This window comes from Chenopodium album, chromosome 22, assembly GCF_948465745.1.
Source record: "Chenopodium album chromosome 22, dcCheAlbu1.1, whole genome shotgun sequence".
NCBI classification, from domain to species: domain Eukaryota; kingdom Viridiplantae; phylum Streptophyta; class Magnoliopsida; order Caryophyllales; family Amaranthaceae; genus Chenopodium; species Chenopodium album.
Window position 1 is genome coordinate 25,381,232 of NC_137855.1, and position 14,748 is coordinate 25,395,979.

The following is a 14,748-nucleotide window of genomic DNA, read 5'->3' on the forward strand; positions in this document are numbered from 1 at the left end:
TTTGGATGTTGCTTTGAAGCTGTCTAGGAAGCTCGAGGTAGAGGCTAACTCAGACAACTGCTGGTTTCTCTTACGCTCAATTATTTCTCGCTCGTCAGAGATTGTTATCTTGCTGCCACCCGGCTGGTCCTGCCGGAGGTATCTCTTCGGACCCTCCTGGGGTAGAAGGATCTTACTCTAGTCAAGTGTTGCGGTGTAACACCCCAATAATTCTCCCTTTTTCAAACCAATTACTTTAAATAAAATAGTGGAGAACTATTGACATGTTACCGCCACGTGTTAAAACGTTAAGGCTTTATCAAAGTATCGCAGCGGAAAATCAAATTTAAGTATTTAAAATAACATAGTTTAGGAAATTAATAAGTCAAAGCTTACAAATTGGAACCATATAAGGCCCTTATTTAAAACCAAACCAATATTAAAAATCTAAAACATAAATGAAATTGCAAAGCATAAATAAGTTCAACACAAAGAACGAATACTCTCAATCACACCAATCTCTTGACAATGCGTATGTTAAATCCTTGAATTTCACATCATCAAGCTAACCTGTGCAATACTGCTCCCCAATAATATAAGTGTAATAATTGGATCATCACAGGGTCATTAAAAGGCGAAGGCCATGACCAAAAGAAAGACACACACAAAAGCACGCAATCAGCAAAGCTGAGTACATACAAGCTACAACGTACCAAAACCAGCATGCTCAACTAATTAAAGTAAATAAACATACAACTCGAATTCATCAATCAAGACTCCACACTTAGACAATTCAATTGACTCAACATACTTACTAATTAATTCTAAACACTTGACTCTATATTTAATTTAATTAATTTAGTTTGGAGTAAGCAATAGACCAGGTTGTCCAATCCACCAAATCAATTTGGTCCCAAACGACCATTTGAATTAAAAGTTTAGCGCGATGCAAGAATGGGCGCGACTCCTTTCTCACAAAGTTAGTCTAGGATCCCATCTAACTTTCATTATAAAATAAAATGTAAATACCAAAAGAGAAGAGGATATGTTGATCAAACAAGCCTCGAAAAGCCACGGGCTACCACCGTGTACCCCAACCCATAATTGTCAATACTCTAGAAGTGCACGCTTTCCAGAGTTTTATTGCTCATCCATGTTTCACTTTACGTGATTACAATTTTAATTAATAGCCGACTCAGTCAAGAAGACCATACATAACAATCATACATCAATTCATTTTTAATCTTATTTAGGACAATGGTGATCACATCACAAATTGACCTTTAATTCCATTAAACTTCCAAATTATCCAAAATTGTTGAACACAGTCAACTCACCTAGCCATTTCGGCTTAATCCACCTTTACTCAACATACTAACAAGTTATGATTGAGTAATAAATAAATAAATAAATAAATAAATAAATAAATAATAATAACCTTGTGGAATAATTAAAAAATTCATTCCGGCCAGTTAAACCATTCAATTCCAATCCTTTAATAATCCAAATGTGGTTAACAAACCAATCCAATGAAATTATGCTTGTATCAACATTCCATACAAACATTTTATCCAATATAATTCAACATGTTTGCATCCAAAATTCCATACAAACATAATCAATTCACCAAAACATGTTTCATAAACATAAGCACATAAATTAAATCAATGTGTAACCAAACAATTTTCATCCAAGTGTTCCCTAATCATGAAACTAAGTTCTTTCCTTTTGATACCTAACATGACACTACTTATAACGAAGTAGACATGTACGTACCTCGTACAAACAATCCTTTGAGTCACTTTTAATCACTTAAAATTCTCCTAGGGAATAATCACTTCCTAGAAAACAACCAACAATTAATATTACTATCCCAAGTAATTTCCAACAATATAATATGATGAAAACTTATTAAAATAAAAAAAAAAACATATTTATATGCTTAATTTACTTTAAACATAATTAATTTTATTAATCAAAATCAAGGATAAAATTTTATGCATAAAAAAACTTCGTTAAAAATGAAAAACTGCCCGAAAATCATATTTAGAGGTAGAATTATATTTGGCCATGAGAGGGTGGTGCTCACTACCAAAGGTAGTGAGTCTTTCTTAAAACATCGTTTCCACATGGAAAACACTACTTTTTTGTCAAAATCGGATGAGTTCAGAACCTGATCGGGATTAAAACGGGAATAATATTAACGAACCGAAATCTAAACATTAAAACACGAATTTACGTGTTCAAAATAATCTGGAAACTAATTAGTAGTATAATCACCAAAATTTCAGAACATCATTACTATCAAAGCCCTAAATCAATTGTTCATAAAAACCCTAAAATCATGATTTTCAATAATTAAAAACCCTAGGTTATTAAATTTACAAAATCTGAAAATTATAACATTTATAAAATCTGAAATTATAAAGTTTAATCATCAAAATACAACTTGATACTAATTAAATTGATTTCAAACAATAAAATCAAAACCCATAATCAATAATTATAATTACACAAATTAGTAAAATAAAAGAGAAAGAAAATAAGACTAACCTTTTGTGTGGGGAAATTTTGGGGAAGTATGGGGTATTTATAGGAGAGAGAGTGGTGTAGGGTTAGTTTTAAAATTGGGCCTCATAAAATTAATGGGCCAATTAAGAAAGTAAAGTGGGTTTGGTTTGTTTGTTGGACATAAATTATTGAAGAAAGGTTCATAAAATCTTTGTAATAAAATCGTTCATCAAACCCAAAAATAATTTGAAACTTTTGAAATTTTACCCGAAAAAATACAAATAAATATTATGAATAAAATATAATTTCATTAATAATATATTTTAAAAAACGGGGGATTACATGCGGCGCCCTTCTCTTTCGGATGTGGAGTCGGCTACTTGTCCCTGACCGGTTCTTCCTCTCAGCTTGAGAAGTCTTCTTTGCCGACTGACCCTTGCTAAAGCTAGCCTTTTTTTTGTTGATCAGATCCTTTATCTCATCTTGAAGCTACTCATGAATTTCTTGACCTCATCCCTGGTGACGGGAGCTGATCCTACCGCGTGAGTATCAAACGATTGGCTACTTGGACCCGCCTGACTCTCGCCCTATTCTAGGGTATCCTTGGGATATATGCGTCTAGAGATGAATGACCCATTTTAGGGCACATAATTTTCGACCAATCAAATGGGTGCCATAAATGACACCCATCAAATGCCCCTAAGCTTATCTTTTGCTCGTCCTCGAGCAAAACATAACCAAGGTAGTGAAAATGACGAGCTTATTAATATAAACTAAAGAAGAGAGGAGACAAGAACATACACTTACTTACTTTCTTAGGAATCACTGCCAATTTTAGCAACTAAAGACAAGCCATTTAAACCCCTAGATGGCCCTGAAGGACGAGTGATGCTCACGTAAGGGTATCATAAGAGTTTAACCCATAACTCTCATAATAATACAAACAAGGCATGATTTGTGTCATAAATGGCACACATTTGATGAGCATTTAGGTCCTTTCTATCCTCTTTTCATAGCTTTCATGCTTAATAAGTGCTTAGTTTTATGCTTTGTTGTTTAGTTTTACCTTTCCTCTCTTATTTTGTAGCTTTTGTGCATTTCGTTGGTTTTCTAGCCTTTTCTCCTTTATTTTCTCTATTTTCGTGGTTGTAGGTATTGAACGAGGTTCGGGTCTTGATTTTGGTAATCCACTATGGTGGAGGAAGCTTTTGGATCAAGTTCATGGCATTCGGGAAACTCAAGATGCAAAGAAGTGGAAGTTCCAAGTCTTGGCTCTTCTCTTGTGCGCGCTTGCGGTGCTCCTTTCAAAGGGAGTGTGTTCCCACCAATATTAAGCCTTAGCTACTGCCACTCCTAGTGCTCATCACCATCATAAATCATGTGTGCACCCCTTGTTCTTGAAGAGTTGAAGAACCAAAGAAACCCAGGTGGGTGCGGCCGCACGCGCGGATGGTGCGGCCGCACACGAGTGATGTGCGGCCACACACCATGTGTGTGCGGGCGCACATCTCTTGTTATGCGGCCGCACCGGCGTGGGTCTTTTCAAATCGGGTTTTGACGATTTTCTCTCTCTTTATATACCTTTTGGAACCCAATTTTTGCAAGGAAGTTTGATAATAGAATTAGATCATATTCTTAGCTTAGTTGAGAGCTTCTCTCTCTAGATTTAGGGGTTAGTTTTAGGAGTAGATTTTAGAGAGAGAAAGTGAAGAATTTCAATGGTGATTGAGAGATTGAAGATTCAATGGTGACAATTGTATTGGAGATCTTCTCTATTATCAATGAGCATTTTTAAACTCTATCTCATTTATTGTTTTGTTTAGTATTAATGTTTGGATTGATTTTGATTGGATTTTGATGAATTGATGAATGGTCTTTGATTAGTGTAATTGATCTTCTTAGATTGTTGATTCTTTGATTGTTGATTGTTGATTTCTTTAGTTGTTGGTTGATTTCATGATGATGTTAGAATAGTTGTTTGGTTAGGGATTTGGTGAAGCTTATGATGTAATGGATTGATGTAAATTGAGGATAATTGATGGAGTTGATGATGTGATTAAACTTGGTTGATTAATCATGTGTGTGATTAATTAAAGAGTAGCTAACTTTGATTATTGCACTAGATTGCATTGTAAGTTCACATTGATACGGACCATTGATTTGTGGCTTGCATTTACACGATGGAGGTGTCTTGTGATGTTTCCTAGTTAGAGTTTATCGTAGTTGACGCTAGTTAGACCTCTAGGAGAATAGCTTGATATGCTCTTTTGGTTGCATGTTTGATCTTCCTTCACATTGCTTGACTTAGTCAACTTTCCATTCCAATTTGCTATGTTCATTGCTATTATTTGGGGATCCTAATCCCTAGCTCTTTATTTGTTTGGTTTCCTAGTTTTAGTAGTTGTTAGAGTCATCTTTTACCCCTTTGTCTTCGACCTAGCTTAGGCATATAATTGGAAGCACTTAGACATTACTGTTCCTTTGGGTTCGACCCTTGACTTACCTCTATACTTGTATTTAGGTTTGTTGAGTGTTTAAAAATTTTGTTTGGCTTAGGAGGATTAGTCCAACGACCTAGTTTTCCCACGTCAAGGTAAAGCATTAAAAGAAATCAAGAGAAAAGAAAAACAAACACATGTTCGTGAAAGGACTTTTCCAAATCTACAAGAACAAGTGAATGCAAATCTTTCTAAACAAGTAAGGGAGTGCACGTTCCAAGATACCCAAGGTTGATTGAAACATAAATATGCTAAGCATAGGAACTAGCTTTCACAATCCTCTTTAATCCCAAACGATCTTACCACGTTCTTCCTACTAGTCTAATATCAACCTCTAGTGAGCATTCCAATGATTCCTCGAAGGAACCGGAAAAAGGGAATTTTTAGGCTACACGACATCTTGACTTTGCATACCTTCTCCTTAGGCTAAAACTAACATTTCTCTCCACCGATGAAAGACTCAACCACTTAGATCAAAAGGTCTTTCCCCAAGGTTGTAACGTTAAGGCAAAAGGGTAAAGATAGGCTAAAATTTAAAATTTGGCGGTTTTCCTAAAAAGTGAAGCAAAAGGGTGATCAATCCTTAAAATCATAATCAAGTAATCACCAAACAAAAACAAACTAACACCCCCAAGCTTATTTAAAGCTATACTCACAAACATATACACAAAAAGCGTGAGAACGCTTCCCCCCAAGCTTAAATGGAGCATTGTCCTCAATGCTCAAAAAAGGAGGAATACTCACATCAAAATATTTTTTGAATTTTTCATTTTTCACTTTTTTTTTTCGTTTTTCATTTTTCAATAATGCTTTTGTCCTCTCCTCTTTTATACATTGGACGGCTTTTTCAACATTGCACTTATTTGTCCATGCCTTTTTTTAATGTAGGACGGCTTTTACTCAAACACACTTGCCATTGTTTACAAAGAAATCATAACACAATCTTGTTTTCATAAGAACTAAACATTCCAACTCCTCCACCACAAACTCCATCAAGAATGATCAATTGCTTTACAAAAACCAAGAAAAGAAAGAAAATGAAACAAATGGCCAAAGATCTAAAGACGTGGCTTGAAAAGAAGGTAATAGGCTTAAATGGTTGCAAGAAGGCAAATGTAAACCAAAAAATAAAGATGAAACAAACTATCCTAAAAATGAAAAATACCACCCCGAAAAAAGGTGCCTTTGTCCTTCGTAAATGGTTCGATCTCGGATTCAAGATATATGAGTCAAGTTTCAAGATTAGGTTTGCAAAATTCAAGGATCCATGTCGCTCATGCAAACATAGGTAGAAGGCTTGAAAAACAAAGAACTCACGCGGATGTAGCAAAAACTCACTATTGGTGTCAAATTGACTATAGGAAGCAACTACCAAACATGCCACAAACAAGTAGAATCCGGCTTCATGTTCCCACTAGTTCTAACCAACTACCTTAGCATGCTTTATACTAGAATAAACCAAGCATACTCTCAAACCGTGCACACCGTTACCATTTAAGAAGAAAGGCATTCAATTCTACAAGTCCAAATGTTATTATGTCTGTTTTGGGTGTTTTTGTCCCTCGGGACAGTTACAGCTCGAAGACTGGTCTGGAGCGGCCTGTACCTGCAAGACAAAGGGAGACACCTGTTGGTTGGTGCTCCGCCTCCGACGATCAAGTTAGTAACTTGAAAGGAGAGAAAAAGGTGCGGAAATTTAGGTGGGGATCTACTAGGATTTCTAGCTCAGTTGTCTCTATCAAAGGGACAGTTTGTAATAAATGGAAAAACGTGCCCTCCAAAAGAGGGGAATCTCCCTATTTATAGGGTCCTTGGGATTTGTGCCCCTAATTAGGTGACAGAACCCTAATCAGTGATGGGCTGCGCCGCATTGCGGCTTTCTCGGGATTTGGGCCTAAAGGCCGACATTTTTTCCCCAAATATTTGGGATGACACGTGTCAAGCAGGGATAGGTCCATTTTGGACCATCCCCGAGCTGACATGTGTCGCCCTCTGATTGGGCCACATGGCGGGGTAAAATTACCCTAAACATTTGTCCCTCACAGATGTGACGTGGCACGCCACGTGGCATTTGTGACACGTGTCACACTTTGAATGGTGGTAATTTTACCGCCAAAATTTACTATTCAACTTCTGGGTAAATTACGGGTATACCCCTTCATTTACCCTCTTTATATAGCCGTTTACCCTCATATTTTTGGTACGTTTCACAAAAATTTTCAGAGTAAACTTAGAGAGAATCTTGAAAGAGAGAGCAGAAGTCATCCGTCTGAGTCAGACGCAAGTTCAAGGAAACTCAGCCTCTTCAACACAGGCGGACCCGTCTACCTTCAAATCTCAAATCTAAAGGTATCGTCTTTGACTCTCTCCGCTCTTTTTTCATTTTACCGCTTGTATATATTCCTTGCAATAAATGGATTCATCACCAACACACGGCACAACCTAGGGTAGAATCCAGCCGTTCACCAGGGACGGCTGAGTTTAAGACTGGTAGTGCCGTCTCAGGGTGTTGGGACCACCCTCATGCTTGGATTCCTACCATTTGCGCGTCTGTGCAGGACATTATGGCTCGGACAATGCAGACGGCACGAGACCCAAATTATAGAAGCGAAGGCTCAAGCGGCTAAACGCCTGAGGGAGAGACGTCAGGCTCTGAACACCAGACGGCTCCGGAGAGATCCCCTCCGCGTGGCCCCCCAACTCCTCCTGACTCATTTTTGGAAGAATGCGACCAAAGCGGGGAGGAGGTCGACGACCAAGGCGGGGAGGAGGTCGACGACCAAGGCGGTGAGGAGGCCACCTCAGCTTCCGTTTCCCAATCTGGCGAGGAGACGGGAAGCGGACTTGACTTCTCTTCTTCTGAGAGCAGTGATGATCTTCCTCCGCTTGTGGATAGCGAGGAAGAAGAAAGGAAGAAATGGAAGGAGAAGGATGATCCCTTCAAAATCCACGTCTCCTTGAAAGACATAAACCTTATGGAAAAAGGTCTTGAAATTTTTTTGAAGATGCACCCAATGGGAGACGGGTGGAAAATAAGGGTGCCTCCCCCAGACGGCACCGTCTCCTGGGAAGACACTGAAAGCAACGCAAACGGCTACTTTGGCTGTTATGAAGCGACGTTCAAGGCGAGTCTTCGCTTCCCCCTTCACCAGGTGGTGAAGGCAATTTTGAGAGGCTATGGCCTCGGAGTCTGGCAACTCACCCCCAATTCTTGGGTAAATATTCTGGGGTACGTTGCCGCCTGTGAATTCCAAGGAATTCACCCCGGCAGGGAAGCCTTTGCTAAGATGCATTATCTTAGCCGCAACCCAGGCGGGTACAGAGCGTGGTATACTCTAACCACGTTCCCTCAATATATGATGACCTTGGATAAGGGTCTCCAAGTTTGACGGCTGGAAGCATAGGTTCTACCTGCTGACGGCTCCCACCAGGCGGGAGAACTTCGAGCTCCGCCAGTACAATAAGAAGCCCGACCTTCTGGGTCGGAAGTGTTGTCTTCCCCGGATCCCGGATGAGGACTTCGACAAAATAATTGAGGCTGATTTCTTCGGCCTCACAGACGCCACACTGTCAACCGGGGAGACAATAAAAGTCCCCAAGAATTGGATCCCCAAAAGCGTCTGGTTTAGGGATGAGTGCTTCCTAGCCGTTTGCGGGCTAGGGCACATGTTTGACAGACGTATGCGCCTGAATACCTTCCGTCTGTAGTACTTTTGTGTCGGAAATATTTTTTGATGATGTACTAATTGATTTCACGTTTGTTTTTGCAGAAGAAGCATTAAACATGTTGCCTGAAGAGAAGACCCCCAGACGGTCCTCTGCACAGATCCGCCAAGACTTGGCGGAGGCCCAGGCGCGGGAGCTGAAGGCCTAGGTAAACGCCTGACCATTTTGTGAGTTTACTTTCAAAGTTTTCTTTCTTCGTCTGCTAACATTAAGTTGTAATTTTTTCAGGGAGGCAAAGTGGACAAGACGTTTGAGAAGACTCTCAAACGGGCTAGGGAGGAGACCACCGTCTCTAACCCCAGCAAGTCCTCCAAGAAGGCCGCCTCCTCTGCAACTCCCGACGCCCCATCCGGGAGACAAATGCGGATAGCGGGGAGGAAGGAGAAGGTGACCGGCTCTCTTGGCCTTGACTTGGCCAACCCTCTTCCTGCAACCGGGGGGTTCTCAACGGCTGCCAGCGGCTCTCGCCTAGCCGGCTCTGCAGGTAAGAACCCTTTTGAATCCCCGCCTGAGCTGGGATGGCGGTTGCGAGTGAAATCACACTCCCAGCAGACGTCATCCTCAGACGGTCGAAACCAGATAGGCGCTGCTTTAGTATCTCAATCTGACGCTGATTATGGTGCAGATCAATTTCCCCGTTGGCCAGACGTCCAGAAGCATGCCAAGGTCATGCTGGATGCTGTCAGCAAGCGGGATAAGGATGCTATCCCGGGGATAGAGACGTTCAATCTTGAACGTATTCTGATCCTTCTGGCTGAGGTAGTATACTTAATCAATTTTTCCATAACTTTTTTCGTCTCTTTCCCTACCTGCATTATTAACCTTGTTTATTTTTGCAGTCCTTGCTACGGCTAGACGGGCTCAAGCGCCCTTACACCCGCAAACGGGATGAGTTAAGACGGTCCAAGCAGGCCGCCACAAACGCCGATGATGTTGCTTTGTACTCCTGTATAGTTAACGATCTTAAAACTAAAGCAACCGAAATGACACAGGCGGCCAAGATTGCAGAGCTGGAGATGAGTCTGCAGGCGGCCAACAAAAAGGTTGAGACTGCCGAGGCGGCCCAAAACAGGCGGAAGTGGACCTCCCTAAACTCAAGGAGGACCTCAAGAAAGCCCAAGAGAGCCTCCAAACGCTTCAAGGAGTCTCTTTAGAGAATGGTGATCTGAAGAGCAAAATTGCCAAGGTGGAGGAGGAGGCGGCCAAAGCTCAAGAGAACTTCCGAGCGACTCTCCAGGCAGAGCAAAACCGTCTGGTTGTTGAGATGGCCGCCGATAATGAGGCTATGATGAAGATCGCCTGGGACGCCTTGAATCCCAACAAGGATTATGACGTCTGGGTTCTGGCTCACAAGTATGCTGACGAAGTTATATACTTGCGAGAGAAGGGTGAGCCAGAGCCTGAGTCCTTCCTCGCCTGGGCTGAAACTGAGAAACCTGAGCTTGAAGCCGAAGCTGAAGCTGAAGCTACAGAGGTTGAGGTTCTTGAAGAAGAGGAGAGGAACCAGGAGGGGCCGCCTGCAGGGCAGTAGTTTCAGCAGCTGTGTGCCAATCTCTTTTTTTTTTATTTTTTCTACGGCAGTATGCCATTGATTGCTTTTCCGGCCTGCGTGCCGAGTATCTGTGTATTTACCGGCTATGGAGCCGTGTTTATTAAACAATTTCTCTTTTCCCGGACGGGGTCCGGATAACATTTGTGGAAAATTAATGAATGCACCGACTGAGTCGGTTTTGATCTTTTTTGCGCTTGTGTTTCAATTTTTTTCATTTTCAATTTTTTCCTAAGTTATTGAAAGCATCCGGCGAATTTAGCCTAACTTATCAAAAGTACGCGGCTGTCCTTGCCCCTGGACGGCTGTGTGGTTGGTTTCAAATGGAGTTGGTTGATTGACTTTGGAACGTTTGATGCTGCAAAGAGCATGATACGTTTGCAAGTCAATCAATCACAGTAGTGATTTCCCCAAACCGACTGATGTCCTTGGACATCCGGGTTCCAAACCTTGATCATTCCTTAAGCTGTTCAGGCAGACGGCTATGAACGGCTGATTCAGCCGTCCAATTGTGGCCGCCTGCATTGGTACGTAGAGTAAGCAAGTTGGCTTCTCTCTGCGACGATTGCACCCGGAGGGGTGTCGCCGAATGCCCTAGTCCATGTAGGGACAGGCGAATTTATGGGAATATTAGCCGTCTGGCCATTGACCTCTGGTCTTGTTTGAGACCGGCTGTGTAGCTACTAAGCGTTTTTGTGCTTAGCTTAATTATCTGGCCATTGGCCTCTCGTCAATCAGACGTTAATTCAGTTTCCAAGTATCAAACTCAGAGAAACAAACATGTGACCCGTCCGGGATTCAGACGGGGTATAAGACAATCAAAAGTCAGAACAAAAAGCAACTTCTCATTAATGTACTTCGTGTTTACAAAAATTATTACAAAATCTCAGAAGTGGTATTTTTTCAAATTATCTACGTTCCAAGTTCTAGGCAGGCGTCTGCCGTCTGGAGTTTCCAGGCGGTAGGTGCCGTCTCTTACTTCTTCACAAATCCGGTAAGGGCCTTCCCAATTAGGAGTTAGCTTTCCAAGCTCATTGGCCCTACCGATTGCCTCCATTTTCCGTAACACTAGGTCGTCCACTTTCAAAGGGCGCCTGTGTACTCTCTTGTTGTAGGCTCTTGTCATTCTCAGACGGTAAATCTCAGGACGCAAGGCGGCATTGCCCCTGCGCTCTGGAAGTGAGTCCAATGCCAGGCGCATTGCCTCCCAGTTTGTCTCTTCATCATATAGCATGACTCTGAGAGTCGGCTCATAGTGCTCGATGGGCAAGACGGCTTCAGCACCGTAAACCATGAGAAATGGGGTTTCACCGGTTGCCCCCTTTGCTGTTGTCCGGATGGTCCATAGGACATGGATTAATTCCTCAGCCCATAAGCCACCGGCTCTTTCAATTTTCTTCTTTATACCGTCTGAAATTAGTTTGTTGAAGACTTCAACTTGGCCGTTTGCTTGGGGACGGCCGACTGATGCAAAATAACTTGAGATCCCCTGATCTCCCAACCAAGTTTTAAGCTGAGGCATCTCAAACTGAGGACCATTATCAAACACCATAGACATAGGAACCCCATACCGGGTGATAATATTCTTCCAGATGAAGGAGATGACGTCTGATGTCTTGATGTTCTTTACCGCCTTAGCCTCTACCCACTTGGTAAAGTAATCCACAGCAACCAAGATATAACGCTTTCCGCCTGGAGAAGGCGTGTAAGGACCCAAAATGTCCATGCCCCATTTTGCAAACGGGATTGGGCTGTGGATGGCCGTCAGATTAGTAGCCGGATGGTGAATAAGTTTGCCAAATTTCTGGCACTTGTCACATTTTCTCACCAATTCCTTGGCGTCTGCCTCTAGAGTGGGCCAAAAATAATGTTGTCTGGCTCTGACGGCTAGAGATCTGCCGCCTACATGAGAGGCGCAGAATCCTGAGTGCAAGTCTTCGAGAACTTCCTTCCCCTTTTCTGGGGTTACACACTTCAAACGAGGCTTAAGAAACCCCGCCTTGAAGAGCTCTCCATTTCTCAACTCGAAGCTTGCGGCTCGCTTTTTCAGAACGGCTGCCTCCTGTGGCGAATCAGGAAGTGTCCCGTCTGAGAGATATGCCCGGATGCCATTCATCCAGGTAGAGCTTCGGTCTAGGACTCCAATGGGATCTTCATAGATGCTTCTTTTTTCAAGTACTTCCCAAAAGACTGACCGAGGCGTATCATGGCAGGCGGAGGATGCAAGCTTTGACAGGGCATCCGCCTGGTTGTTATCAGACCTGGGTACTTGATTCAAATAAAACCCCTCAAGTGACCCAGCCTCCTCTTTGACCGCCTGAAGATATTTGATCATAGCCGGGTGAGTTGCTTCAAATGTTCCCTCATATTGGCTAACGACCAACTGTAAATCAGAGTAGGCGTCAATTTTTGTTCCCCCTGCCGCCTTACACATGCGGATTCCGGCTAGCAGGGCTTTATATTCCGCGTCATTTTTTTAGGCCTGAAACTTGAACCGTAGTGCATACTCATATCTGTCCCCCTCAGGAGACTCATAAATTACGCCTGCACCACAACCGTTCTTTGTAGAACTCCCGTCTATATACACTTTCCAAACCTGATCAAGATTATCCGGAGCCACCGGACGGGTCATTTCCACAATTGATTAAATTGAAAGTGAGAAATTACCTCAATTTGTTTTTGCATCAAGCTAAACCAATTTAATTAAGAATGGTTCTTTGAATTATTTTGGTTATTTATACTTTGAAAATTTTATTAAGTTAGCCTTGTTTAAAATTTTATTTTGCTCATTAAGTTAGTTCTAAATTTAATTTAGAATTAATTAATTTTGTCTCGCGAAAAGGGATCAAATCCCGAGGCCATGGCACGCAAAACGAGGCAAAGAATCACTTTGGCTAGCCGGGCTGCACAGCAGCCCGCATGTGGCTGCCCCGCCTTGCGTGCGGCCACACGCGCGGCAGCAGCACACGGGCTGCAGCAGCCACGTGCGTGCGTGTAGTAGCAGCAACATGTGGGCGCGTGCCGTGGGCCGTGTGTTCGGATTTTTGGGTGTGTGCATATGCTTGGTGCGGTGAGGTGACTAGCCGTAATATGCTTAGTTTGCATGAGCCGCGATTATTCGAGTTTCCTTGGCAAAACGCTTAAAGCGAAAGCCACTTGAAATGTGGTTGGCTTAATGTTGCTTATTTTCCCGTTTTATTTATTTTAATTAATTTTGTTTATTTTAATTAAAATTTTGGGAGGCTAGGCCTCGGTTTTGAGCGGCATTGGCAAAATTTTATTTTAACAAGTTTGGGTGCTATTGACTTAATTAATTAGATTAATTAAGGGAAATGCGGAATTTAGTGGGAGCTTCAATTATTAGTGACGTCAATTATTACATAATCGGTTAAACAACTTTGACTAGTTTTAATTAGGCTTGTTAATCGGATTAACCACCTAGATTAGTTACTAGTGAGCGCGTTGTTTAAATGCATTTTACTTGTTTTGATTTTGTAAATTGCATGGGCCATTCATAAATAGTGAATGGATGAATGGAATGTATATTCTCTCTCACAGGTTTTACGAAATGGCACTAGTGGGACCCGACTAGGATAGAAAATATGGACTACGTGTCGTTATGTATTTTTTTAAATCTAAATACGGTCTACGCACTGTTAAGTATTTTTGTACTTTAATATTTAGATTATTCCTGGTCGTAGACACTAGTATTTGCATAGTTTGGTTAAGTCTTGAAGACGGCGTATCTTGGAAGACAAAGCCTTGAATTGCAAATGAAGACCTTTTGAAGATTTGAAGAATTCAAGGGGTCATGCTAGTTGCCAATATGCATCTATAATTTCGCTTTATATTTTATGCTTATATATATGTGTGTGAATTATTCGTTAGATGCATGTTTAGGTTTTCTTGATGTTGCGATGATTAGTTAAGTTCACTTAAATCAACCAACATAGAAATCCTAGGTCCCTTATAATATTGAGTCAAACTTGCCTTTCCAAAACGACACTTATTAACCGGACGAGGATGATGGTAGGCTACGCCAAAGCGAGGTGCCATCACTTCTCCAAGGCTCGTAAGGCACACCGGGTGTGCACGTTGGTTTTGGTTTAACTCATCGGTATGAGTGAGGAGTCATCACATACCGTGGCAAAAGAGATACATCGTCAAAGGTGCATTAGATGCGACGATTGTCTACCAAGAGTGGCTTAGAGCCATTAGCAAGGCAATGCTTACCCTAGAAGATTGAGTGTTTAAGACAAGCCAAAGCATGCTTAACCACTCTTTGTTTCTTCGGATCTTGGAATCACCTTATTTTCACAAAATAGGGACAATTTTACGTGTAAATAAGACGTTAAATAAGTATTGAATATTTGCATGAATAAAATTCAATCTTATTTAAGTAATTTTGAATGGTTTTTTCATTAAAATTCTTTCAATTGTAGAATCATGTCTTCAACCTCAAACAACCAGTTTTCATTACGCTCA